Genomic DNA, 5,850 nt, shown 5'->3' on the forward strand with positions numbered 1-5,850 from the left:
ATAAAACACAACTAGTTTTTCTGTATGAATGGGGTATGTGTGCCCATGTGAATTGGCATCAGCCCTATTTATGTATATACAAACATGTATTTGTGTGTGTGTGAGTACATGTATTTATACTTTTCTTTTCCACTTTATCAAGCAAATCTTCTGAATCTCATCTCTGCCAGGCAGTTCCTGAATCTTTATATGAAACACCCTTTGTTGGGATTAATTATCTGTATAGAACTCACTTAGCAGGTGTAATATACAGCTTGACTTGAGTTTGTAAACATAAGCTAATGTACCCACAGAGGCTATAAAATGGAGTTGGGTGGAAGAATGGAAGAAAAAAAGGAAGTAAAAACAAAAAGAAAATCTGGTGGAGTAAAAAATATTTTGTTAGCGATGTACACTTCTTTCAACTTAATTATTTCTAGGCCTTATTTCTTAACAGATAAATAAGAATCAGCCACCTGGTTGTACTCAATACACCCTTAAATGCATGTACATATATGTGTGTGTGTGTGTGTGTGCATGTGTGTATGTGAATGCATGTGTATGCACATTTAAGTGAATGTGTGTGTGTGTGTGTGTGTGTGTGTGCATGTGTGTGTATGTGCATGTGTGTGCATGTGTGTATGTGAATGCATGTGTATGTAGATTTAAGTGAATGTGTGTGTGTGTGTGTGTGTGTGTGTGTGTGTGTGTGTGAATGCATGAGCACGTGTGTGTTCACTAAAAGGTACCCCAGAATACATTTGTTGTTGTTATCTTCATCACCATCATCACCATCATCATTAATCACCACCACCACCACCACCACCACCACCATCATCATTATCATTTTCATCATCGTCATCACCATGATAACCACCATCATCATCTTCTTTATCGTCATTATCATTTTAGCATGTACTTTTCCATGCTTGCATAAAGTCAAATGAGAATACATTGTAGTAGAGTTTGCTACAGCTCGATGTCCATCCCATTTCCAGTATTCTGCCTTGTTTCCATACAGAGTAATAATCTCCAAGCCTATCGAACAACAAACAACTCGTACATAATGATATTGTATGATCAAGCTGTTTGTTTACAAAAGCATGCAACCTGTCAAGACATGAGAAATCTGGACATTCTTTCATGGTGGAGAGGAAGCAAATGAAACTACAAGGAAGCAATTGTTTATAAATCAAAGAATGCAAGGAGGAATACAAACTCACATACACAGAAAGATACATGTACAGGTATAGATACACACACACATGCACATGCGCACACATGTGTGTGTGTGTATGTATTAATAACAATTTGACTTAACCCCATATGACTTAAGGTAAAAAATGGTAATGTTACCTTCTCAGGACATACTGACACATAAGGATTAGTTTCCCAGTTTCCATGATGCATATATTCTCCACCTGAACAGGATGCCAGTCTGTCACAGGATTACTCATTTTTGCTAACTGAGTGGACTGGAGCAACATGAAATGAAGTGTTTTGCTCAAGAACACAACACATCACCTGATCCAGGAATCGAAACCATGATCTTATGATCATGAGTCCATCTTAATTGCTATGACATGTGCCTCCACTCCATGTGACTTCAACTCTTTAGCATTCAGATTTCTGTCAAATGTAATACTTATTCACATTGGTTTGAATTAGTCATGCCTTACCTTGTAGCTTTGATATTTCAATGATATGATTGTTAATGTTTAGAATAATATTGTATGGTAAGTGTGAAAGGCCAGATCTGCCTGGTTCGAAGATAAAACTAGTGGAATATTTTAGCTGGATATGGCCAGTTTAAGCGCTAAAGGGTTAAAGTTTTGTGAGTGTGCAGTATGCATCCATCTCATCAGATATTAGGAGAAGAGTGAGAGATTTAAGACAAGTTCAAGATGGCTTTTAGATGTTAGGCCTCTAGTGGTCAGCTCAGGTCACATAGTGTTAATGCAATGGAAGCAACACCGGTTATTTTTTTATTGTTAATCTTACATGCACCAAATATGTTGAGTGCTGCTTTCCTTTGTTTGTACACTCATTCATATATGTACATCTTATTATCACCTGAAGAGACACATCTGCACTGTTGGGTATTCTTAAACCAGTTGAGTATCCTGTCCTTAAGGGATCGATGCTAGATGGGTTGAAACAATTATAGTGATTAATAAACATTCTTGTTGCTTCTATCTTCCGTTTCTCTCATTAATCAAATATATATATATATATATATATATATATATATATATATAAGGGAACATGTAGGATGAAGTGGGGAAAAGGAACTTCAGACACTGGTCCTCACAGAGATGATAAGGAACCAAGGACTTCTGACAGATTGCTGTGCTTGAGAAGACATGCCAAGCTAAATAAAATCTTGGCCGTCCATGCATATAAGCATGCATATAAGATCCTAGTCTTGCAGGCTCATGGGCACTGGTGCCATTTTAATGCACCTGTGCCAGTGCTATATAAAAGTGCTTGTGTCAGTGCCATTTGAAAGTGCCCATGCCAGTGCTACATAAAAGCGTTCATGTTGGTGCCATGTAGAAGCACCCAGAACACTCTGTAAAATGGTTGGTGTTAGGAAGGACATCCAGCCATAGAAACCATGCCAAAACAAACAAATGGAGTCACGCAGCTCTCTAGCTAGCCAACGTCTGTCAAATGATCTCACCCATGCCAGCATGGAGGACGGATGTTAAAAAATGACGATGTTGATGAAATACAATATACAATGCATATAGTAAAAGACACTTACGCATGGTATAATGTAGTGAGAGCAAATCCAAAGTCTTTTGGTTAGGAAGCAATTTTTTTAGCCATACAGTCAACTATCTCTGAAAGATACACATAGAAATCAAACCTTTCTCTCTCACTATCAACATTTTTTCTCCCTTTCTCTTTCCAGCTCCCTCTTTTTCTTTTGCTGTCTTTCGCTTCTCTGTCTCTGTCTCTCTCTCTCTTATTCCATAACAACCAGCAGTGTTGATTAATTTGCTACTTTTCAAAAATGAATAGTATTAATATAGATGAATAGTATAAACATAGAGAAGATGTACAGTTGAAATGAAATAAGATAATATTTCAAGTTTCAGAGGTTTCATATGGAATGAAGAAAAAACAAAACAAAACAAGACAAAATTTTAAAAAAGAAAAAAACAAACAGAAAAGATCAATGTTTCATGAGGTTATTGAGATAGGAGAGAGAGAATAAGGAAAATTTCCATATGGAATTATTAAAAAAAAAAAAATACTTAAAAAGGTTCCTTCTCAGAGAACCTGTTTAGAATTTTCTTGAGTGTCTTCAGTTAAATACTCATAAATATCACTATAGTGATATCAATAAATTATCAAAATCGTAAAAGACTACTACTACTACTACTACTTGTAGTAGTTATATCATTATTCTGGAGCAAAGTGTGGTGGAGCTGTAGAAATCATAGCATGTAAGATTAAATGCTTTACACCATATATTTCTAATCTTTTATGTACTGAGTTCAAATCTCATTTGGATTGATTTCACTTTTGTTTTCTCTGTGGGGTTGATAAAATGATAAGTACTGATCATGCAGCACCAAAAAAATAGATTAGCTTCCCATACAGAGTAAGATTTATCACACATCTGCTTAAAATGTAAACCAAGAAGATAAATATTAGTCACATGTATGCATGTGTGTGTGTTTGTGTGTGTGTGTGTGTGTGTGTGTGTGCGCGTGTGTGTGCGTGCATGCGTGCACGTGTGTGTATGTATGTATGTCAGTCATTCAGTTTTATTTCAAAATTTCTTGTCAATAGATAATGAGTTGGTTTCTAACCTAGACCCGAGGCTCCTTAATGGGAATTTCAACAATACGTATGTGTGTAAGTATGCAGTATTTGAAGCCAGTACATGTATAGATATGTATGCTTTGTTTTATGTATGCAGTCTCAAGCATAGGCATAGTTGTAAAAGAATGAATAGATGTTTCATATGCCGGTCACAATATTCTTCGTATAAGAGGTTGATTTTGTAGTATTTTAGAGTTAATGAAAAAATGTTTATAGATAATGTTAAATCTCTGAACGAGGTATTAACAGCAACTGCATGATAAAGTGAAGTATATTTGCCACTTAAATGTGGCTGACCCCGAGGGGTGGATGTTACTGTTGCTTTTAGCCCCAGGAGGACATCTCCTCCAGCTGGTTATTGACACACATCTGTGTCCTGTCTGTATTTATAGATAATATAGTTTCTATTATATTTTCAGTTCATAAAATGTGTACATCATGTATAGGGAACACACTGTAATATATACATATCATAAATGAAGTATAATATTATGCTATGTATATATTGTCATTGACGGCATTAACCCATATCTGAATAGTAGACCTGTATTGAGTGATTGAGCTTCTTCACCTTGATGGGCATGAAGGGTGCTGGAGCCTGAGGTGGCTGTTCAGACCAAAGTTTGTATAGAAGAGCTAGGGCATTTATCACAGGAGAGAGTAGGCAGGAGATGAGGAAGTGTGAGTTGCTCTTTGCATTTGATCTCTGCCTTTTGACAAATGTTATTTTCCATCTGGTCTGCTCCCTTGATGATGACGCTTCCATTTTGGGTGGTCCTTGGCAGTTGTCTCTTAAGTATTTGGGTCTGTGGAGCAGTGGAGGAGAGTGACCTTCTGCTGGAATGTATTGAGTTCCAATATCATGTATTTTAACTTCGATTCAAACGCCCTTGTACTAGTGCGCTAAGTCAGAAAATAAATGCAATGAATGATATTTAGCAGTGAATCAACTGGCTAGAGAACACAGGTATTTGAAATTAAATAATTAGAGTAGAAATTAATATTATTAAATAATATTATTAAATAATATCAATTTCAACCAGTGGTCAGCATACTTAAAACTCTATACATTCATATCCTCTCATGGAGATGGGTAGTGTCCAGTTCCATTGCTGTGTCAGCACTGATTTCACTGAGGAGACACAGACAATTATTGAATTGTTCATGTCGAAACCTTAAGGTATGGAATCCAATCCAACACCTATGGGTAACTCTTGATGAAGCTATCAGGAATGCAGCAATTAAAAATAAAGAACATTTGTACCAAAAGTTGAGAGAAGAATGGAATAAAATTGTGCCTAGCACCTGCAAGAAGCTAGTTGATTCGATGCCTAACTGTATAAAAGTGGTAATTGATGCTAAAGGAGGAGCAGCCAGATATTAAAACTAATGTATATTGTGAAATATACCATAATTTACCATGTGCATGAGTTTCATACACATTGAGACAGTAGAACTCCAAAACATTTGGGTGGCCTAATACTTTTGGCCAAGGCTGTATATATATGCAAAATACGGGGGTTTGGTTCACAGGTGATCTAAACGATTAGGTACGCTAGGTTAGTGCTGTAATAGATTACTAGGGCACCAAGGTTATAGCTGAGATGGCAGTTATGGAGCCATTGGAAATTTCCAATATAGTGGATATATAATTGTCAAAGAGGACAACAAATATTAAGGCAAAGCAAACATCTCAAGTCATATACATTATTATTATTGGAAAAAAATTCAAAATCATACTGCTGTTTCTGGGATGTCCCAGAGTATGGGATATTCCATCATTAGAGACAAATAGGGAAAATGAGAAGGGTATAGATTAATGAAATGATGACATAGAGGACAGGAGAAAAGGAATAAAGAGATGAAGAAAGAGGAGAAAAAAGAAGCATAAAAGCTCCTCTATGTCATCATTTCATTAATCTATACCCTTCTCATTTTCCCTATTTGTCTTCGATGATGGGATATCCCAGAAACAGCTGTAAGACTTCGAATTTTTTTTCCAATAATAATAATAATGTATGTGACTTGAGATGC

The sequence above is a fragment of the Octopus bimaculoides genome, chromosome 3 (genome assembly GCF_001194135.2).
Source record: "Octopus bimaculoides isolate UCB-OBI-ISO-001 chromosome 3, ASM119413v2, whole genome shotgun sequence".
Taxonomy (NCBI): Eukaryota; Metazoa; Mollusca; class Cephalopoda; order Octopoda; family Octopodidae; genus Octopus; species Octopus bimaculoides.